Raw genomic sequence first — 23,456 nt, 5'->3', positions numbered from 1 at the left:
CCATGTTCTCTTTCTTTGCTTCTACACTCCAAGTCAGCAAGCACAATGGCTTGGACTTTTCTACGTATTATATGACTTTCTGCCTTATATTGGAGTCACAGGTGAATGCATTCCATTGTCCTTTCCAATAATACAGCCACTTTGAAAGGAGAGCTAGCTACATGTGGTTCATGAAACAGAGTGGCATTGACTTAGCCGACATCCGATTCGGGTTCTGCGTATTTTGAGGAGGGCCGATTGCATATCAGACATTGCACGTAGTCTGTTGGCACAGGTGCTCATGTTGACCTCGGCAGCCCTGTGAGGTGGCCGTGACATGTTAGCTTCGTCTTATAGGCCAAGGAAACTGAGGTGTGAGGGATGAAGGTACTTATCCCAGACAGTTGTAGTTGAGGCCAAAACCTCTGGCCTCAAGTCTCCCACCCTTTGCACCATCCCAGGATGCGTCCTTCTGACCTTAGCTGTTGGTGGAACCAATATGCAAGCCAAGAAGAAGTGAACTAGTTAACTCAGAGGCAGATAAATGCCGGACGTTAAGTCATATGTGATTTTTGTTACTGGTCATAAAACTACCCTCGTCCTGGAGAAAAATGAAAAGAATGTTTGCATTTGTGGATGCGTTCTGCTTACCTCCCCTTGTCCCCTGGAACATCTGCAAGTTCTAATGAAATGTGACTTTCAGATGCGAGAATGTCTTGTTCCCCTGGTTTCTACCACAATGAAAATGGGAATTTATACCTTTTCATTTGGATGTTAATCCGTTTCCCTGATAAGTCTTGCCATTTGGGAGGTAAATCCAATCAGCTTCTGGTCTCTGGGAGGCCTGGTGGCCACGGCTCCCTGTGTGTGTGTGTGCGTGTGTGCTCGTGTAGGGGGCAGGGCAGTAAACGTCCTGCTTTAGTTTTCTGCCCTACTTTCTTATTTCCTATAGCAATAATTGACCCCTTCCATGGTAAAGACCCTTCAAAAGTAAAGACTGCCCAGTTAATTCCTGACTCTAATCAGAGCCCAAAGCCCCTAATCATGATTCTGAGTTTGGTCATGGCAAGTCTCTTCACAAACATCTGCAAAGAAAACATGCTTAGAGGAATCTTTTGGTAGAGAACAGTAGCTAAGCCCCGGCACCTGCATGACAGATGCCTCTTGAATAGCATGATCAGCTCCAGCCCCGGGGCGGTGGGGGGGGGGGGCACAGCAGGGTGCGCCCATAAAAGAAATGGTCATCTGAGGCTAAAATCAATGAGATCAGCCTTCAAAGGTTCTTGCACATCCTCACTACAGCCTATAAAGATGTCCTTTTTTTTTCTGGATGCAAACACCGAGGCCCCTGTGACTCAGCCCGACCACTAAAGGGGCTGGTCCTAGAGCAGAGCCTTTCTGGTTCCTGTCATAACCTCCCTGTGGGGCAGGTGGACACTGCAGCTAAGTGGAATGTTCCACTGCCCCCGAGGCCTGTGCTCTACATTGAGTCAGATCACAGCAACAGAGCAGAGAGGGCTGAGATGCTGGTACAGAGTCAACAAGAGGGATGTGTGTTGGCGCCCTTTACCATCTCAGTCCTGCAGGTAGATGAACTTGATTTGAGGCATCAAATCCATCAAATGTCTGCTGGAAGCTGGCCACGGTGCTAGGTGCTGGGGGCAAGTGAGGGCTAATGCATTTTCTGCCTCAAGGATAAGTCTGGTGGAGAGTTGTTTCTCAGCATATTTTCTTATATTGTGGAACTGGTCCTGGCAGGAGACATCCAGAAGGCATTTACTCATGCCTTCATTGATCAGATACATACTTTGAAAACACTGTGTCTGGGCAGGCACTGAGGGAATGACAGGGAGCGAGACTGTCATGGGCCTGGTCCTGAAAACACACACAGGATATTGAAATGTGGGTGAATCTAGACAGAACGAGGGATACTCTCTTTGCAATATCCTAGGAGGAAAAATGTGGAAAATGTGTAAGGTAAATAAAATTGCAGAGGGGATGTTTATACACAATTATTTACCAACTTTGGTGTGTTTTGTTTCATTTTGACTGGATCTGTTTTTACATAAAAGAGCATAATTATTCACTGAAGTCCCTTGAACCTTTCCTTGGCTAGTCTGGACAAGTTGGGAACTGTTCAGGTCTGCTCCTTCAGTGGTTTTATATAATTCAGGCAGGCTTTCGGACACTGCTGTGTCTTAAGACGGTGGAGAAGGGTGTATCTGTAGGCCCTTGCTTCTTACATTTCCCCTGCCTACAGATGCCTTTCTCTGTGGCTGAATGCTGTTTATTTTTTTAAGCTACAGTTCAGAGATCATCAGCTAAAGTCATTCATTCAAGCATTGGGCAACTATTTATTGAATGTCTACTTAGTGCATGCATAGTTCTAGGCTCTGGGGATAGGCTTACATCAGCAAGGGGAAAAAGTAGATAATAAAGGAATAATCATAATAAATCAGGGAAAGGTAATGAAGTGATATTTATTACCTTCTAGTATATTAGAAGGTCAAAAAAGCAATGGAAAAAAATGGAGCAGAGTGTAAAGGGAATACATTTTGATCTACACTGGATGTATCTTAAAGGTAAGGCCAGAGGGATTTTTGCATGTGGGACGTGAAATAAGAGAGGAGGCTGGGATGACTCAACATTTTGTCCTAAGAGACTGGATGGATGGAATTGTCATTAGCTGAGATGAGAAAGACTGGTGGTTGGGGGGGGAGCAGCACCGAGAGAGGAGACGGGGAGTTCAGTTTGGGGCCGAGATAAATTCGAGGTAGGCGTCCAAGTGTAGATTTTGAGTAGGCTGTGGTTATTGCAAGTAAGGGGGAGGTCAAAGCTGGAATTATGGATTTGAGATTCATCAAAGTAGAGAGGATACTTAAAACCATGAAACTGGATAAGGTCACCAAAGGCATGAGTCCTTATAGAGAAGAAAGGGCCTGAAGGCCTGAGTCCCAGGAAATGCCCAGGTGAAGAGTTTGGGAAGAAAGGCAAGGAGCCAGCCAAAGAGACTAAGAAGGAACAGACATTAAGTAGGAGGAGCAGTGAGAGACTGTGATCTAGGGGTCAAGGAAATAAGACTTTATGGAACAGACAAGGACTGTCAGTGACTGTGTCACAGTTGATGATGGTCTAGTAAAGATGAAGGTTGAGAACTGACCAGGGGATTTAGGCTCCTGGAGGTCATGGGTGTGGTCCACTAGGGCCCCACCCACCCATTGTTTGTCCCCCCCATGTTGTGTGCTCCTTTCATGAGGTTCTACACAGCAGTGAGGTGATCTGTTCAAACAGCCAGGCCCCCACAAAATAGCTTAGGTCTGCAAGCCTGGAGCCGTCCTCACTAGTCACTTAGGTAACGCTGGTGAGCACTGCTGGTGCACCAGGACCTATCTAGATGGCATGAATGTGTTTAAGTCAACTGTACACTCCTCTGCCCCCAGGTATCTTACCATCTAGGGAGAAAACCAAGGTGTCTGGGCTCTGTTAGAGTGCCAGAAAGAGACTGAGGTCGGATGAAATTATGCAAGTTCAGAGGACAGAGAAATTTCCCCTGGGGGTCAAGGTGGAGTCTATGGCTGAAGTGGCCTTTGAATGTGGTCTTGAAGGATGGACAGGATTTGGAAATGAGAAGGCGGAGAAGAGAGAACTATTTCAGACAGAGGGAATGCTAGAGCAAGGGAGACAGCTGGGAAGGGGGCACTGAGCTGGAGTGAAGGGTGTGGGAAGGAGAGAGATTAGTAGGAGACGAGGCCTGGAATTTTGGCCAGGGCCTGATGAAGAGAGTCTTAGAAATTAGAGGCTGGGCTTTATTTCTTGGCCAATGGGGAAATCATGAAAGGCTTTATAGCCACGGAGTGATGTGGGAATAGCTGTGCCGCTTCAGAAGAGTCATCTGGCTGCGTGTGCAGAACGGTCCAGAAGAAAGAAAGAGAAGAAGGACCTAAATTAGGGCAGTGGCAGTGGCAGGTGGGAGGAGGCATGACGTGAGACCCAGCAGAGGCAGAACCCGCAGGACGCGGCACTCAAGAGTGCGGGGCGCCTGGCCTGTAAGCTGGGGCTCTGGGCCCTCCCTACAAACCACGGGAGCCTTTTGAAGTGCAGTGGCCTCTGCAAGTCACTGGTCACTCGTACTCCTCACCTCCGCCCCCCTCCTCATCTGAACGGGGAGTGCTTGAGCTTCACCTCATTAATGACGTAGAGCTTGCTTATTTTTGGAGCTCTGTGATCAACGCGGTTTCTGCATTTAAGAAACAAAGGAGCTCGGCATTCCTGGACTCTGTGCCTGCAGTTTAAGGAGGTAATTTTGGAGATGTGAGAGATGAGTGCTGCTGGCAAGGGCCCATCCGGGCCACCTCCAACCCTCAGTCTCTGATTTTTCTGTTGCGTCTGAGCTGATCAGCTGTGCACAGCATTTCCCGAATTGTCGGGCAAGGCAGTTGTCAGAGCCCAGGGAGGGCAATGCACGGTGCCACCCTGACTAGCAGTGCCATAGGAAATGCCAAGTGACCCAGATGGGGCCCGGGCAGCCTGCCTGCTCATTTTCCCTAGTAAATCCACCGCAGGAGCATGGCCTTTGTACCGGAGGACAGAAACCCTCCCGCTGCTCTGCGATTCTCCCAGCATCAGCTCGAGTGGGCTCAGACGTAGCAGGTAATGGCACCCAGGGGGATCATCAGTGATTTCGGTGAGCTTGGAACCCCAGGCTGTGGGGGGAGGGGCTGGCCTGCAGCCAGCACCAGCATCCCAATTCATGTGGCAGCGTAGGGGGACGAGCCTTTGTGGCAAGGCTGGCTTCCTCCTGAATCTGCCCATAAAAGGATAAAAGTGCTGCTATCTGGTCGGCATTGGGTAGGATTGCTGATGATAAATTTTTTAAAAGTGTGGATTTTTCCCCCCTTTTTGCAAAGTGGGGGGGTGGGGAGCGGGGGGAAGAGAGAGAGAGGGAGAGAGATTGCTTTCACACAGTTTCCAGCCTGTATGTGCTAACAGATGGATTCAGACTCATCTTTTATCTAGTGTTACAGAAGATAAAACTAAAACTGGATGATATGCTGCCTCTTCAATTTACAAGAGGAAAAAAAAATAAAAAGCTTTTTAAGGGAAGCCCTTATGGTAGAAAAGAATGGTCCAAAATATTGTCTGGATTTACTCAAAAGGCAAAGTATAGCAGGACCATTTAAAAGTGATTTTCTCCCTTCCCCTCCCTGACTTCCCCAAAATATATGATCTCTGTGTCAGAAGTAGGCCAAGCTTTAAGGCTATCATGAATTATATATCAAGAGACATCATTACCCAAGAGTCTTTGAACAAATGCCCCATGGTTTAAATTTTACAGACCTTTTTTTTTTTTTTTCCCTCGATGGCAGCAATTTCGGTCTCTGCCTTCTTCCTTAGATGGAAAAGGAAGGTGTTTTACAAAATGCACGAGGAGACGTTATGCTAATAAAGGTAATTGTGCAATGACTGGAAACTGCTCTGTTCTCTTCGGAAGGAAGCTTTTGTCCTGCACACACTGGCCTTGCTCTCCAGGTACTCAGGCGAGCAGCCTGCTCCGGCTTTGTCTTGTCTGATTTCAGCAAGAGTCAGACACGCACAGAGCAAGGGCTGACTGAGGAGGGCAACACATGAACTGGGCATTTGTACACTCACCTTTTATGACAAAGATCTTGCCATCATCTACATATCAGATATGTTTTCACCACCCGTGTATTCTCTCAGATTCAAGAAGGGCTTTATGAAAATAATTCTTTGATCTGAAATTGGAGCTATCCACTGGGTAAAGAGGAAAGGCAGGTGTCTGGTGTTTGCTTTTTTTTTTTTTTCCCCACCTTAGAGCTCTGGAAGGGATCAGAACGTTAGCCCAGAGCACAGGTGCTGAGGACACGATGCACCCCCCGGGCACAGTATTGGGTAGGGCGTCCAGACAAGAATGCCTGTGGCTGTAGGAAGGGGTCTTCTCTGCTCCAGGCCCCCTAATCTACCTCCCAATTCATCCTTCTGGGGTGGGTATTTCACAGTGCTGGGCTCTCCTTTAGATAGCCCGAGAGAAGCCGGCTACAATTCTTTATATAGGCTTCTCATCTTTTTTTTAATCTTCAATAATCTTTTTATTAACTATCTCCTTTTATTCTTATTATGCTTTGGGATATGGTGGGCACACACGTTTTTAGCATTTTAGAGATGAAATAACTGGAAGCTGGAGTGGAGATGTAATTGACTACGGTCACTGTCACTAAGCAGTGAAATACACATACATCTCCACACACGCATGTATGTGGGCTAGAATACAAACCTGATGGTATCATCCTGCCACTGCCAAATAATAAAAGGTGAACCCTATGACCCAGCTCCCATTTGGAGGGGAGATTCCTTTACAAGGCTTTGCTGGTACTCTGTCTTCTAGCTCAGCCCCTGCCTCGAGTTTCTGTTCAGGCTTCCCTCCCGCTGCACCCCATCATGTTCTTACATCCCGGCCATACCCCACCATGCCGCATGGAGTTCCTTACTTCCAGAGCCTCATCATTTCTGTCCATACGTATTGCCTTGTTATGACCTGAGCCCCAGAACCCGCCCTTCCCACTCTCCTTTGCATGTTCTTCATTTCCATGGCTATGTCCTGGGTGGATTCCAGACTCAGTGCAGGTCCTCCTGTGAAGCCTTCATCCCCCAGATTCCCACCGCGTGGGTTAGTCATCCATTACTGTCACTTCCCATTGCAGCAACTGTCACACTGTATGTTAATTGTCATTTCATGTGTTTATCTTTTCTGGTAGATCGGGAGCTACTAGCAAACATGAGTGAGGCACCACACTGTGCTCTCAGAATCTCCATCCCCAGAGTGGAAAAAAATTCAGGAAGGTAGCAGTAGGCTGCAGGGTGGGCCTTGGTGGGATTCTTCCTCCCATCACTGTCCCTCTGGATGCATCCCAAACAAGGAGTCAGGCAACCAGGCTGGGTTCAGTGACTGTCCTGTGTACCATTCAGGTGTGTGGCTGCTTTCAGACCCCAAGATGAGGTCACCACTGCTGTCCCATTTATCACCTCCCCTGACCCAGGCCTTTGTACTGTGCGCCGCTGACACATTTGAGAAGGTTAGTCTCCAGGATCTGTGGTGTTTGATCTAGCACTGAGTCAACAAAGTCACCGGGGGAGAGGCAGGATGTTAGGGTAGAAGGAACGCAGGATTCACACAGACAGACCTGCGTGAGAATCCCACTCCTGCCATGAGTGGGTGATCTGTGTGATCTCAGGAAATTGACCTAAATGCTCCGAGCCTTTGTATCTGTCTCAGTAAAATGAGGGAAGAGATGTTGTATGAAGCTATTTTTTAATAACAAGAGCTTATTTTGAAAAGTACTTGGTACCTAAAAGATACTCAAACTATTGAGCATTAGTAGTAGTATGAAAAAAGTCCAACTTCCACTCCAATAAATCAGATTAAAAATATAGCAAAATGGGGCGCCTGGGTGGCTCAGTTGTTAAGCGTCTGCCTTCGCCTCAGGTCATGGTCCCAGGGTCCTGGGATCGAGCGCTGCATCGGGCTCCCTGCTCGGCGGGAAGCCTGCTTCTCCCTCTCCCACTCCCCCTGCTTGTGTTCTCTCTCTCGATGTCTCTCTCTGTCAAATAAAAAAAAAAGAAAAAAAGAAAGAAATATATAGCAAAATGATTTTACTGTTACTGAGGAAGAAAGTCATCCTAGTGTTACTTTAGATATTACGACTTTAAAAAAAAAAGAAAAGAGAAGAATTTGTTCAAGGCACAAGCATCAGAATAAAAAAGAAAAATCACTAGCCGTTTGGCCTTCCACGCGTTTCCTTATTTCTCTTAGCCTGGGTTGCCTTATCTCCGTTACGGGCATAATGAGACCCGTGTTGCCAGGGTGTGGATGTGAGAAATGAATGAGAGATGAGGGGTGGAAAAGGCCACGCGCAGCCAAGGAAAGAGCTGATTCTCAGTAAATTGTTTTGAAATTTCTTTCCCTGAAGCTGTTCTACTCCCATCTGTGAATTCTGCCTGGGTTGTAACTAGCTTGTGCCTGAGCTCCAAGTAGCCTTGGAGTTTTGAGACCTGAACAAGAGCATCTTCTGGGCACTCAAAAAAAAAAACAAAAAACAAAAAACAAAAAAACTGCATCTGCCCAAGAATCAGTACAAAAGTCGTCAGCGGGCCTGGGGCAGCCCACCCTCTCCCCTGGGCCTCCAGCTCCTCGTCCACAAGGTGCAGGGGGAGAGCAGACAGTTGCCCAGGTGGCTTCCAGCTCTGGCATCCTGTGAGTCTAATTTATAGTTGAGTGAGATGTCATTCACAGACCAGGAAGGGCCAAATTACCCTCATTATTCTGCTCGCAGCTCTGGTGCCTGAGAAGCCACTGGGTCCTGCCACATCTAGAATTAGCTCTGAACCCTTGGGCTTTTAATTAAAGGGCTTTGTGAGTCAGATGTTTTATGGTCAGATTCAGATCTTCAGGGAGACACGGAGGGAGGTCCTCTGTCCTGCCATCTCTCCTCCTTGAGAAATCGGCCGCCTCTCCCAGTGCAGCGACAGAGAGCTGGGAGATGCACGGGGGGCCTTCCAGGCAGGGCTTGTGGCTAAGCCTGGCCCCAAGGCCCCACGGACTCCAGGCCCCAGAGGCTCAGGGACAGCTGATGTGTGGCCCGCCATGGCTTTTTTTCCCTGTGAGTGTCTGAGCTGTGCCCGCCGGGGCTGATTCGGTTGCGGCTCCCCATGGTGGCCACAAGCCTGGAGTAGATCTTACCCAACACCCTTTCCGCTTCGGGTGGCTTGTGCTAAATGCATTTGCAATCCCATGTGGTAGAAGGGATAAAAGGGTTGTCTTAAAAATAAGTGGTTTCTGAATGTGTCAAAAGCAAGGCTGCCTGCTGTGTGTTTTTAACAATTGCCTCCCCAGAGGAGGGTTGAAAACCTCACCTTTCAAGATGTTTCAACTCCTATTAGAAAGTGACTTGAATAAAGTTGCTCTTCTGACCACGGCTGCTGTGATTGCCAGACTGGTGATTATTTGTCTAACCTGAGTCTCCAGGGCTGGAACTGGACACCATTTCCCTCCCAGAGGAGGTGAAATTGTGTTAGTTACATTCTTCCACCTGGTGCCACCTTGCGGGGGAGGGTGTGCGCACGCGCACTGGAGTGTGGGCTTTCGGGAAGGAGCACATCATGGTTTCAGACCCATTTGCTTTTCCCATAATCCATTATGGAGCCCATACTGTGTGCCCGGAACCGTATCTTGTTCTGGTCCTCTCTCCCTGTCACCTGCCTCACAATTTTCCGCACTCGTCGGCTGTCTAGGGTTCCTGCGAACTGACCCAAGTCCCCGTCCTGTTTCTCCCAGGTGTCAGTGTTTAGGGAACTCGAAAGGGCCACTGTGTTTGAATATCTCCCATCAGGGTTTTTTAGCTTCAGCACTACTGACATTTTGGGCAAAATACGTCTTTATTGTGGGAGACTCTTTGTAGGATGTTCAGCAGCATCCCTGGCTTACCCTGGATGCCAGGAGCACCACACACACCTCCAGCTGGGATGGCCAAAAATGTCCACAGACATTGCCAAATATGTCCTCAGACTTTACACTTACCCAAACACCCTTCTGTCCATTGTCCTAGTTTATATAGTTATGCATGAGGATTTTTGCTCCCCTTTTATAGCTAAAGTAATTGGGGGCCAGGAAGGGAAGACTTGCCTATCAAACGGTGAGTCAGGGAAAGAGCTAAGGTTATAATTTAAGTCTCCTGTCTTCCCAACCCAGTGTCGTCCTTATGGATCCATTCAGTGTGCTGGAAATGTTTAGTAACTGATTCCCTGGGAAAAACAAAAACAAAGCAAACCTGATTAGGAGTGGTTGCCAATGTCATGGTACAGTGACATTGTACCATGGCTGGTTTCTTCTCAAAAGACATCCCTGACCCGGAAGTTGGGAGGAGACACGCATAACTGGCTCTGGTTGGCTGGCACAGCAGGCTCCAGGATGCCTCCGGGGCCACGTGTGCTTCTGTCCAGATAGCTCTGCTCTCTTCTGGACCTCTTCCACCCTTCTCCCTCTTCCCCCCCAACAGATGCACTTATACTGGGAGGTGCCACGGGGAAGCATTAGCCTGGTGAGCGCTTTGATCACCTCTTTGGATAAGTACAGAACAGTTGGAGTGGAATTTTCTCCCTCTCCTGTTAAATCAACATTTGCTTTCACAATCTTTCCACCTAAGGAGCTGCAGAAGCAGGCAGCTCTGGTCTGAGAGCAGAAAGCATACAGAGCTTGTCAGTAGGATCTCCTGGACTGAATCAACTCCTGAGCAGGAGCTAAGGGCTCTTAGTCAACATCGGTCATATTGAGTGTGAGGTACCTGGAGGTACAATGTAGTGATGGCCACAGGGCTATTGGACATACCATTCTGGGCGAATGGGAGTAGGGAGTAGGCTAGAATTTTAGTCCAGATATGAAATTTGACTTCTGCAAGCCTCAGTTTCCACACCTGTGAAAGGGGAACTAGCTTATGTCGGGAGCCTCACCTACTCAGTTGCTTGAAGGATTGGCTGGTTGTCATAATAGTATAAGCTCATCAGGCGTAAGGACTTCGCTGGTCTTGGCATTTTCACCTTGGCCATTGTTCAGTGCCGTATGCTCCTTCTCTTCTCTCTGGTCTAGCCTTAGACCTGGGAGAGCTGGGACTGTGGGAAGAACCCTCAGCTGGGTTCTCGAAAAAGCTGGGTTCTCGTCCCAACTTTGGTACCACCTCATTACGTAACCCTGGGAAGTAGTTCAGTGTGACTAGAATGTGGGTAGCCCCGCGGGAAGGGTGGGAGCATGAGGTGGCATTTGGATTTTATCCTGAAGTAGGTGAGAAGTGCTTAAAGAGAAGACACATCATCAAAAGTGTGCTTTAGAAAGTTCTTTCTGCAGAGCACAGGGCCAGAGTCCTGGCAGGATGAAACCAGCTAGGGGGTGGTACAACCGTCCAGTCAAAAAGTAAGGAAGCTGGGACGTCTGGGTGGCTCAGTCGTTAGGCGTCTGCCTTCGGCTCAGGTCATGATCCCAGGGTCCTGGGATTGAGTTCCGCCTCGGGCTCCCCGCTCCGCGGGAAGCTTGCTTCTCCCTCTCCCACTCCCCCTGCTTGTGTTCCCTCTCTCGCTGTGTCTCTCTCTGTCAAATAAATAAATAAAAATCTTAAAAAAAAAAAAGTGAGGAGGCCCCGCACGGGCAGTAATGTGGAGTGGCACAGACAGAAAATGTCATGAGAGTTCAGAGAAGGGAGAGGTCAGCAGAGTATCAGAGAAGACTTCCTGGAGGAGGTGAGGCCACTGCTGACTTGGAAGAATGGAGATGTATGGAGGTATAAGTCTAAGGCTGAAGAACAGGGCAAGAAAACCACAAAACTGCAGTCAATCACATTGGGCTTAAACTGAGAATTTGTGTAAAGGATAGCGATATAAAGGACCCGTTGATGGAGGGACCTGAACGCTAAGCTTAGGAAAGTAGATTCTGTTAGAACACGGTGGGCCTCACAGGAAAAGCGCATTTTCTTGTTTTCAGCTTCCATGGGGCCCAGATCCCAGGCATTTTCCTTTCTGCAATTCCTACTTGCTTTTTTGCCTTTGGCGAGGTGTGGGGTGCCTGGGACCCTGAGGAGGGGTGCATACACTCACCCCCCACCCCAGCCCTGTGCTGTTGAGGAAGGCGCCATCCCTCTGAGTCTTGAGGATGAAGGCCGCACTGAATGTTGATAGATGGCTCCTGATTGCCCCGCAGCAGGGGGCCCAGGAAGGGAGCAGCTGCGCTGTTGTGCTTTCGCAGTCCCCAGTATTTGTCTGCCTGGGCCAGGGTGACCACGGTCCCCTGCGATAAACTGTCTCCCAGCTGTTGCAGGTACGTTCTTCATCATTCACCCCCATATTGACTGTGACCCTCTGCCCTTACTAAGAAGGATGGAAACGCATGTCAGTTTCGTGACAGTGTGTCTGTCCCTGTCCACGAGGTGAAGGATGGCCAGTCTCACAGTGTCCAAGGTAACTGAGATTGGGGCTTCCCGTGAAGTGTCAGGAAACAAGAGTTTGCTGGGAAATGGCCCGAGCCAGGTAGCATAACCTCTGAGGCTCATGTGAGTGAACGGGCTCAGAAGGGAAAATGACTCACCCCGGGGTGGAACCGTCAGGAATTGGTAGTGCGAGGACAGAAACCAGACACCCTCTGGACCTCAGCGTATCCTTGTTGGATTTGGATTTGGATTCGGCCATTCCGCAGGAGGGGATCTATTTGCACGGTAGTTTAGCAGAGGCCTGCCTTGTAAGAAAATTGCTTTCTCAAATGGCAGTATATATCCTAGGTTAGGCTCTTACTGCATTGATGGGCTCCATTGATGGGCTGTTCTAGACATCAAGAGTCCCAAGTTCCAAGGACTTCATTATACAGGTGGCAGTGAGTGACTTGCCCAATGTCTTAGAGATTTGGGGTTAAAGCAGAGATGGGAGCCCAGTTCACTAGCTTCTCAACCCACAGTGTTTTGCTTCCCTTCGGTCTCATGGCAAAGGTGCTGTTTCTATAAAACACCCAACACAGGCTGCCTAAAAAGTGCCCTCTGTTGTTGTAGGCCAGGGGCTGGTGGGGAGTTCACAGATGGTTTGTGGCACTCGGGTGGCATTGGCCATGGGAGACGCATGTGGCGCTGGGAGTGTGAGGGCTGCAGATGTTTGCACAGAATGCCGGAACACTCCACGGTCGTCAGGAAATTGGACAGCAAATGACTCCGGCCAGATTGGCTTTCAGATTGTGCTCAGTGCAATCTGGCCAAGGCACCATTTCTTAGTTTCTTACTCCTGGGCAGCCCTGGCCTTGAACTTCAGAGCAATCATTTACTCTCATCGTTCAGCTCAGTTTTTCCCACTTATTTAGGAGCAGTTATATTTGCTAAAGTTCACATAGGGGCCAAGTACAGCATTGGTCACTTTTAATGTCGGGTAACCCTAACAACCCTGAAATGGACAGGCAGAGAGGCCAAGGTGCCAAGAAGTTATAGTTCACAACTGATGGGCTCGAGACCCCAGGCTCTTACCACAGCCTCACCCTCCTGCTAACACTTACAAGAGCATGTGATGTCCTAACCCATGGTCAGCATCACAGGAAACACCAGTGCGGGTAAAGTCCTTCACAGCCTGACACCAGTCTCTTTTCCTGCTGTCTCTGCTACCTGTTCCCCTTCTTCCCCTTGAGCCTTCAAGGAAGCCAGGTTTGACAAATTGAACCATTGATACTTGCCATTTTTGCAGGACCCTGGAGTTATAACTACCCTATAAAGATAAGTAAGACAGGCCCTTCCTCTTAACCAGCTCCCTGTCCAGTGGCAGAAAGAAACCATGAACATAAGTAGCTTTGATACTTTAGAAGACAAAGCTCATTTGATCCTGACAGTGGCCCAAAGAGGCGGCTGGTGTATATTGCTGAAAGATCTGCATTTAATAGACTTTCCATCTGAAGATCAGAGAGAAGCAGTGACTAAGTAAAGGTCACACTGCCCAGCCAAGGCCAAGCTGGGAGTAGACCTAGGTTTCCTTGACCGCCTATAAAACGTTCCTGCTACATCAAGGCGGCCTCCCGGCTTGTGTCACTGGGGATGGTCAGGCACGGCCTCTGCAGGCTGGCCTGTTTGTCTCTCTGTCTTATTGCCTCCTGCCTGTGGAGACAAGGCAGCTGTCAGCTGCTGATGCCTCAGACCTGTTAGGTTGTGCCCCTTTCCTTCCAGAAAGGCAGCGATCCTATGGTTGTAGCCCAGGAAGGGAGGAGGAAAGGTGAAAATTTCCCTCTTGTCTGGGATTTAATTTTATGACATTCAGGGTCGTCAGGGGGAGGACACTGGCCCCATTCAGTTTCAGAAGTGTCTCCCCCCCACGCACCCCAGAGGAGGACCTCTGGTTGATGTGATCAACACTATAAAATACCTTCTTCTCAAAGAGGAGGGAGCCACTGAAGTGGTGGTGTGCAAAGAGAGAGATGTAAACTTCTTGAGAAACTGGGCAGAGTTTTCTGACGGGTCCAGCCAATTAAGCTGGTGTCCTCCTGCCATCCACATGGGGGGCATTTACCTTAGGGCTGTTGAGGTATGACAGAGATGGCGAACAGATGTTAAGCCATGACTCTGGAAATGGAACAGATGTGAGCTCGGGAGTAGAGACCCAGGCTCATGTCCTGGTTTCTGCCACCACCTGCCACTGCCATTGGTGATGGCCCTCTCACCCTATGTCAGATACACCAGCTGTGAGCTGTAGCGTGTGGTGTTAGAGATTGAACTTGGGCTCAGAGGTGTACGCCTGCCCCCCCGCCACCAGCTCACTGTCAACCTTGGCTGCTCATTCAGCCTCTCTGAGTTACTCTCTAAGTCCTTATCTGAATGATGAGGCTAAGGGGAGCACAGCCATTTCCAGGAGGGCCACGTGATGTGCAGCAGAAGGCCTGGCACATAGTCAGTGCACAATGCGAATGAGTGCCATGCATTGGTCCCCTCACCGGGTCATCCACTCATTGACCTCTGATAGTCTAGGATTGCCTCAGACACTCTGGGCTATCACCATCTGGACTCCGGCCTGCTCCCAGGTTGTGTTCCCGGCACAAGAGGCTACATGCCAAAATGCAAGAAACTGGAATCAGTCGGGAGAACTGTGTCCAGTCCTGGCTTCTCCGCCTACCTGCTGGGTGGCAATAGACAAGTCCGTCCCCTTTTCTAGAACTCAGGGATCCCCTGATGGCATTAACAATCATATTAATAGTAGTAACGATAGGACTGATGGCAGTAGTGGCCCACGCCCTAACCCCCACAACCTGTGAATGTGACCTAATTTAGAAACAAGGGTCTCACCTATTAATCAAATACCATCACTGGCAGAAGCTCCTACAGGAAGCAGATAACAGGCATCACTGTCTGTGTTACTGCAGGATGAGGCCTGGGGCCGGTGCCTCTGAGAGCAGCCCCTTCAGGCGTGGGTAGGCTTCCTCAGCCCCGTGCGTGTCTCGAGAGCCCTCAGAAATCCCTGGACTACAAGCGCTGTAATGTTCCTTGATTAAATGAATGCCGGAAATGGTCTCTTCAAAGAACCCGCTATGGCCTGATTCTTAAGCAGGCCTTCCTTTCCAAAGGCTCCAGCTTGGCACCCCCTGAGACAGGGGCAATGCTGTCCCTGAGGAAGTGGGTCTTGCACCCTGTCAGTGGACCTCAGTTTCTCCAGTGAGGCTGGGTGGCTGTTTCCCCCCTGGTTTCTGTCCTGCTGCCTTAGGCTGCTCTGTAGAGGAGAGCCCCTGAGCCCTCACATTTGGGGGACTGGCTGGCTATCAGAACATCTGCACATTCAGGTTCTGGGTGTGAGGGCACAAGGAGCCCAATGGTCCTTTAAAATATATATTGCTGAAACTCGTCACGCCTTGCTTCTTGAATCATAGCACGACTGCTTTGTAATCAAGTTACATCAGCCTGTTTTATATGTAAGGCCTACGAGCCCAGCAGATTTGGAAGGTGTTCTGCTGAGCAAAGGAGAGTGAATGGTTGCAAAGGGGCATTTGTGTGGGTTGGAAAGCAGGGGCTCATCCAGGAGAGCCCAACAAAACTAGGTGTAAAAATAACCCGCCTCGTGGGGCTGTGGATTATATTAGGGTTGACCAGATGTCTTGTGTGCCTGGGACACTCCTGCTCGATGTCTGTTGTCCCAGAGGCATTATTAATAATCCCCTTTTCACTCTCGGAAGGATCTGGGTTTGGCCGATAAATCACATGGTCACCCCAATCGCGTGTCACCTTGTATGTGCACTTAGTAGAGACATGGTGTGGATGATATATTTGAATAAAAACCCAGTACCTGTGTGCTTTGACAGCTCCAAAGCTGGCTGTGGGTGAGCACCCCTGGACGGCTGTGACTAAGGCATGTCACTGTCTTGTAGCACCTGTGGCTTCGAGGTGAATTCATGGGCCAAAATGTCAAAGAGATAGCGGTTGAGATCCTTTCTCATAACTTGCTGGCTTTTTGACCTTGAGGAAACTACTTAGCTTATCTCAACTATAAATTGAGAATAATCATACAGACTCAACAGTTGGTGTCATTATGAAATAACCTATTTCAACAAGTGCTTATTTCTTGACACATAATAAGCTACCAACATATGGCATTGCCATTATTATTATTGGTATTATTATTATTTCATGACCGTTATTATTTTGGCTTTAGTTTCTCTGTCTGTGACATGGTGAGGGATAATCCCTGTCCTGCCCTGCTCCCCGGGTCTTTATGAGACTGAAAGCAAGTAGCATCCCCAGAACCTAGTGTCCCTGGGAGTGTGCACACTGTTCGAGGCGAGGATTTCTGGCAGAGTCTCACTCGCACTCCGGCCCGGTGGATCCATCCCTCGGTGACATGGAAGATGGGTTCCCAAAATATCATCATCCTTCCACCCGCCCTGATGACTCTCCCCTTGCTGGCCCTCCTCGGCCTAGCCCACTTCCTTCTCCTGTGAACAGCGCTGTATAAACACCAAGGCCAGAATGTCATTTATTGGTGCTGGCTGACTGGGGGAGGGGGGGGTGTGAACCAAAAGTGGGCAGTGTCCAGATTCCTGGGTGGGCCTGAAAGGCACCTCTCGATGTTCTCTACCTGGGGAGTTTCCTCCATTCCTGTGCCTCTTGAATGAAGGTGTCCTCTGTTCCCAGGATCCTTGTTTTATTCCCTGGCTCTTTCCCCTAATTTGCCTTTCTGCATGCCTCGCCCTCTCTCTCTCTCTCTCTCTTTTTCTTTCTCTCTCTCTCTCCCTTTCTCCCTTCCTCTCTTCCTCTCTTTCTCTCCATCTTTCTCTCTTTCTTTCTTTCCTCTGAAAGCAAGGATTACCTAGTGGTTGAGAGCAGGAACTCCACCTAGACTGCCTGAATTGAAACCTTGGCTCTACCTACCGCTCAAAAGCTGAGTCCCTTGGAGGAGCACGTCAGTGTCCTTATTTGTAAAAAGGGGCAAGAGTGATGTGTCCCTTGTGTGGTTGCTGAGAGGTGTCAGGGGTCACTAAGCTTAAGAACGCCTGATGCCCAGTAGGCACCTGCTGAATGGGAGCTATTTTTATTATGTAAAATCCTGCCTGCTCCTATTTCTTTGGCTCAGCTGGTGCTCTTGGTGCTGTGGGAAGGAGGCTGCAGGGAGGTCTCCTGATCCGAGTCTAGGCTCTGCTGCTGGTTAGCTGGGACTCTAGGCAGCACGCTCCCTCTGGGGGCTTTTGAGTGCTTACCTGCTCAGCCTGGACAGTGGAAATGGGTCCCACCCATGCTTGGCCTTCTCACCATGGTCTGCCTTCTCTTTGGCTTGCCCCTGCCCTTTCACTTCCGCTGTTCAAAAGTGGAGGACACACAGCTGTTCTGAGGTCTCAGCGCCCCCACTGAATGGGGCAGGGACACAGGATGTGGAGAAAATGTCGCAGGTTATAGATTGGAGGTCAGGAGGTGCCTGCCGTAGTCCTGGTTCTGTGGTGTGACCCTGGATCAGTCATTTCATGTCTCTGGATTTCAGCTTCCCCAGTTTCAAAATGGGGGCAATTACCCCTCTAAAAATGACCCAGAATGAGGTAGTGAAAAATGTTCTGCTGGCTGCCGGGTGCTACAGAAACAAGGGCTCCTGATGGTCTCAGATGGAGCTGAGGGATGTGGCCACAGCTCTGGCCACAGTCCACGCTGCTGGCGACAGAAGCCCCTCAGAGTTGGGGCTGTGTGAGGTTGTGCTGCTTGTGGGGACCTGAGACGGGAGTTGTAAGTGTCCTTCTCTGCCTGACCTCTGTTCTCTTTGAGGGACATCTGGCCCATGGGTGACTCAAACAGGAAACTACCAGCCATCACTTCAAAAAGCTTGGACTTCTCTCAGAGATAGGCTTACTTTGTGTTGCTCTGGGTCTGTTTGGATGGTGGGGGAGTAATTTACAGAGTTGAGGGCAGATCCTCAGAGCGAGCCCCTCCCTGGGAGGGCCTCTGTGACCAAATCAGTAGGATGGAAGGAGTTCAGGTGTGCTGGGGGCCGGACAGGGTCTTAAGTTACCCAAATGCTGGTCTGTGGACCAGAGCCAGGATGGTAATATCAAAACTTTCCAGAAGCTTTGAGCACTATTCCAGGACGGAACTGTACTTTCTGTTAGCTTCTCGAGATGCACAGTCAGTTTGGGAACTGCTAACGTGGGTGGGACTGGTCTTGCCTGTCCGAAGGCTCCACGTTACCCACCCCTTCTTGGTCCGCATCAGGATGCTAGAAAGTGTTAACAGTATTAGCTCTGCAGTACGATTAGGTTATGATTAGGTTTATCTGTTTGTGTGGTTGTTAACTTAACCAGGTGACCGTGTCCTTCATGATGCACAGTGGGAGTTGGGGGACTTTTTAGGGGGCAACATGGGTAGAACAAGGCTGGGCCTCAGTGGGAGAATCAAGTCCCTATCATATACACGGAAAATGGATTTTAATTTTGAGGGTCTTTGGGAGAGAAAGAGGTGGGGACGGGACCGTGCCCCCGAGACCTGATCACTTCAACTTCTCCTCTCTAGTTTCCAGGTCCTTCTGTGGCACATCCAGCAAGAGTTGGGAGATTCAGGCTCACCCCCGGATCCTTCTTCAGAAATTCACCTTCTTTACAGTCTACACCCAAGTGCACAGGAAACAGCCCCTGTGTCAGGGCTCCCTTTTCCTCAGGCTGTGCTCTGTGATGGGAATTTACAAACTCAACCCCAAATCCAGAGGAGACAAACCTCCTCCCCCCTTACCTTCGAGACCCGGTTTCACAAAATGCAGGGCCAGCCTCTACAAATGCCGGCTCGGGATTCACTTTCTCGTCAGGCCAAGGACTTTTCAGAGTTGCTGTGTTTTCCATATCATTTCCTCCCCCCCCCTTTCACTTCCTGTTTTTTCTTCCTCTTTCTCCACCCCCTAGCCCGGCTCCCCAGCCCTGTCACTTGTTGTCTGAGAACAGGAACAAAGCGCAGAGCGTAGATAACCATGATTTCCTGGTGGGCCCTCTCTCACTGCTGACAGCCAGGGACAGGCTCAGGTTGTCTGGGGCACTGGAGCCTCTGCTGGGAGCCCAGCAGGAAGCCTGGCCTTTAGAGCCCTTTGTCTGAGAGAGAATCTAACTAAAGAGGAATCCCTCATGTCCTTGCAACCATTCATAGCTTCCAAAGAACTTTCTCCCGCATTCAAGCGAAAACACTGGAAAAATAAGACAACTCGCTAGCGTTTGGGCCGAATAACTCAAGTCCAGTTTAGATGGACAAAACACTGATGAGGGAGTTTGATAGGTGTTTATTTCTGGTTCTGGACTGTATTCTCCTTATGACTCTACAGATCATTCTGGTTCTCTGAAACTCGGCTCCCTAGCCCTTTGGAAAAATGGAGTTATGGGTGCCTCGTAGGGAATTTTTGAGGACAGATCAGGAAAATGTATCTGTCAGATTCATATGGTAGGCCTGGCAGATCTTATTTGCTGAATAAATGTGAGATCCCCTCTTGGGTTTTGGTTTTCTGCACAGGGGAGTGGCTGTTCAAATCTATAGTAGCCAGAAAAAAAAAAAAATCACATAATAAATAATAGCCCTGGGAGGAGGGTCCATATCTGTTACTGTGTTTTCCTGAAACGTGGAGAGAGAGAGAGAGAGAGAGACAGAGAGGTGAGCGATCTACTGGCCAGGCACAAATCATTGAAAAACAAAGCCCACCCACCACTGTGCTCCTGGGGCCTGCTATTCCATAACAATATTTTTCTGATGGGAAATAGAGAAATCCCAACCACAGGCCTGAGGTGGACTGTTTTCACTTATTTAGCTCCCAGGGCAAAACCACAAAAACAGCAGAAATCTGGAAAAAGTCCCACCTCCCTTTTTGAAAAATCTGTTAAAAAAAAAAAAAAAAAAAGACTTCCCAACTAGGCTCAATGACCACTTGTTTGAGAAGTCAGCCTGACCATGAAGCTACTTTTTAAAAAATCCCAAAGGCCAGAGAGTCAGAGACATATTCAATTTGAATTCTGCAAGTGGCTGAATCCTTGAATGAGGCTGTTTGCTTCTGAGCCTCAGTTTCCCCAACTACAAAACGAAAACATTACACAAGTGGTGATTGCATCGGTTTCTTGTAGCCCTGGTCATCTGGAATTCTGGTATTCTCTCTGTTCTCCTTAACAAATGGATATTTCTAGAAGAGAACAGGAAATGGCCTCTCAAAGTAACATGACTTGTCTTCCCTTTTAGCAGATTATCATCACTCACTTGAGGACAGAGAAACAACAGGACTCTAGGGGGCCACAGCCCTGATTTGGGAGCCAGACTTGCCTCGGCCAGCGTGCTCAGCCATTTGGTCCCATCAGCCTGGACTGGTGAACCTCAATCACACAGGAGAGCTCCAGGTAAGAAACAACTGACTTTGGTTATAGCAGACAGCACAGTGATAATCAGCATCATTGGTGGAGAGAATGTGTGATATGCATGCTTCTAGAATACTTGCAAGTATGAAGGGTGGTCATTTTACCAGATTTGTCATCTTTGATTAGAAGTCATGCCTCCTCGAATGATGTAGTGTAAGTTGGCTAATTGAATTTACATTAAAAATAAAAAAAAGAAGTCATGCCTCCTAACACCACATACACATAAAAGGGGGGAAAAAACAAAACAAAACAAAAAACCACAAAAATACCAAGGATATAGTTTTGAAGTAGTTAAAGGTCCCTGGGTTCTACAACTGCATTCTGAGTGGGAGCTGTTGTTATCCTGGGTCTGGTGAATGCTGAGGTGTGGACTAGAGTAGCTTAGAACTACAGGCAGAGAAGAGCAGATTCAAGCTGTAGTTCTAGGTTACTGTTCCATGCAGAATTCATTTGAGATGAAGAATAATCCAGGTTCCATTCTGTCCATCCTGGTCATGCAGACTTATGTGAACAGGAGATGTCCTTTAGTAGCAAACCCGAGATGGAATTTGGGTCTCGTGCCAGAGGTCTGGCTTGTGTTGCACTCACTATAACGTTTTCTTGAGACATTTTCAGTTTGTGCAGTTATCATCCCAGGCCACCAGGCTGCTCCGGCCGCGGGTTGCCAGGCCTTACCGCCAACACGTGGGTTCTTTGTTGTTCCTCCCTCCTTCCTCTGTCACTTCCTCCCAGTCCGTTATGGACATTTTTCTTCTTATCTGCAAGGACTGGGCCACACCTCCCCGAACTTCTTCATTGAAGTTGGACCTGACATGAGCTGACACCCCTCCCAAATGACTAAAGATCTACTGAGGGGTTCAGCGCCCTGGGTGCTGGTGTTCTAGCACAGTTCCTTAAGCGGGCCTGGGGCACCCACTCTGACAAGATCAGGAGTCACGAAGGAGATGCCCGTACCCTGAGATGGCCACGCACCTGTTCATCTTTCTCCAGTTGCTGGCGTTCCCTTCTGCTGTCCTCTGTCCTAAAGCTCTTCTTCTGCATCTAGATATCTTGAGTTCCCTTGAAAACTAAACGCAGAAGCATTTCATACAGCTGAGCATAACACAGAAGGTAAGACCAGGAGATTTCTCAGGTGGTTTCCAGTCCAAGTGCCCAGGATCATTTTATCCTAGACTTGTTCCTAACACCACACTCTCATTCTTTGCTGGTGGGGGGTGGGGGTGGATAGGATTATCTTATCTTGTGCTCCCTTCCTTTCTTCGTCTCATGGTTCTTTTCCTAGGGTGGCCACCAGACCACAGCATAATCCAGAGGAAAGAGAAGAGCTTTTGGAATCAGACCTGATTTCAAATCTCAGTCCTGCTATTTATTAGTTCCATGATTTTGCTGAAATCATTTTAAATTGCTGAGGTTCTGTTTCCCCACCAGTAAGATGGGGACAATGCGCCCTATGTTGTACGCTTGTGATCAGGATCAAAGGAGATAATTTCTTCCTCAAAGAAATGTTAGGTCCTTTTCCTCTCCAGTCTTATTTAGAGCTACTTAAATATAGCTTTGATCCCCCCCCCCATCAGGTTCTATTAGAACCTTGTGCCTTGTGTGTCTAGTAGCTTGAGGCACTCATTCATCCAGCCATCCCTTCATTCCACAGACGTACGTGGCAGGTGCCATTCTTGGTGTTAGGGATGCGGCACAGAACAAAACGAAGTTTCTGTTCTCATGGGGCTTGCGTTCTAGTAGGATCGTGGGGTCGTCAACAAGTAAACGTATGTACATTCTATCAGGCAGTGTTAAGTGTTATAGAAAAAAAATAAAGCAGGAAAACATAAAGCACGCCACGCCAGAGAGATGGGAAGTAGGGAAAGAAACAACAGGATCCAAGGAAAGGCCTCCCTGCTGAGGCGTTGTTGGGGTAGGACCCAGACGAAGTGAGGGAGTGAGGCTCAAAGGAGCAAAGACCTGCGGTGGGCGTGTGCCTGGGCTTTAAGGACCTGCAAGCAGCCGGTAAGATTGGAGCAGAAGGAGCGAGGGGCAGGGGAAGGAGGTGAGGATAGAGAGAAGCAATCAGATCCTGTAGGGCCTCATACACCACTGTGGGGACTTGGACTCTTATGTTCTGGCTGGCCTTTCCGGAGATTCTTCTCCCTTTCCTCCTTCTTCCCCAGAGCATCTCCCCATCCCTGAAGCACCCCTAAATAGAAAAAGGGATGGGTGCTCTTGCCCAGCAGAGTATGAGCCACCCATTCCAGAACCCGTATTGGGCATTGGGTTCCAAGACTCTGGAGATGAATGAACGAGACGTGGGCCTGTCTTAGGAGCCTGCGGTCCAGCACCAGTTCAGGCTGCTTGAGAAAGTTGCCCTGATAAATTAGGCCAAGGTGAGGAGTTGTTCCAAACTGGTCCTTGTGGAACCAGTTTGCTGGAGTGGCCGTTTTCCATTGGAAGCTCCCACAGGTCACGTCTACCCAATTTCTTGGAACGCACTCTCGTAGTGTGTTGCCAAGTTTTGCCTTCAGGGTAGAGAGGGCATCAGTGCATTCAGCAAACCTTTGCGTGCCTGTTCTGTGTCAGTGCCAGTGTAGACACTGGCTACACATGATGACTAGATTCACTCCCTGCGCTCGAGGGATTGATGGTTTTCCTAGTGACCAGATGATACTGTCTGTGTTGTGGTAAGAGTGGGTGTGAGGGAACCCAAGGAGAGGCTCCTGACCCACGTGGAAGGGGCAGAATGGGGCAGCTCCTGGGCCGTGTAATCCCTACTCAGTCCGAGTAAATAGCAGGGAGGGTAGGCAATGTCAGGGAAGGGTGTTGGGAGGAAAGGGATAAGCCAGGGCTGCCCGTTACAGGCACCGTGCCTGTCAGTCACTGTGGCCGTGGAGTGTGAGGTGAGGCGAGTCTGAGGGGCCCAGTCAGACTCAGGGGAGGACGGAAGGTTCACCAGGGGCCTCGAATGCCCCCAGGGGTGCCGAGTCCACATGAGGACAGCTCAGAGCTGTGAGGCGTCTTTTTTTTTTTTAAAGATTTTATTCATTTATTTGACAGAGAGAGACACAGCGAGAGA

General features: G+C 49.1%; 1 protein-coding gene across 5 annotated transcripts in view; it reads left to right on the top strand.

The window, feature by feature from the left end:
- CYRIA (CYFIP related Rac1 interactor A) overlaps positions 1-23,456 on the top strand; it is a 110,777-nt gene that overhangs the window by 21,743 nt on the left and 65,578 nt on the right. For 4 of the 5 annotated variants that reach the window (XR_003608468.2, XM_028099304.2, XM_028099301.2 and 1 more), the window contains exon 2: positions 20,220-20,374. The gene's annotated coding sequence lies outside the window, so the exon portion shown is untranslated. The remainder of the gene's footprint in view (positions 1-20,219; positions 20,375-23,456) is intronic. The other variant, XM_028099302.2, reaches the window with a different exon arrangement.

The sequence above is a fragment of the Eumetopias jubatus genome, unplaced genomic scaffold, assembly GCF_037043125.1.
Source record: "Eumetopias jubatus isolate StellerSeaLion01/CBP00866 unplaced genomic scaffold, mEumJub1_p1.0 scaffold_9, whole genome shotgun sequence".
Taxonomy (NCBI): Eukaryota; Metazoa; Chordata; class Mammalia; order Carnivora; family Otariidae; genus Eumetopias; species Eumetopias jubatus.
Note: the sequence above shows the minus strand (reverse complement) of the source record. Positions and strands in the feature narration are given on the sequence as shown.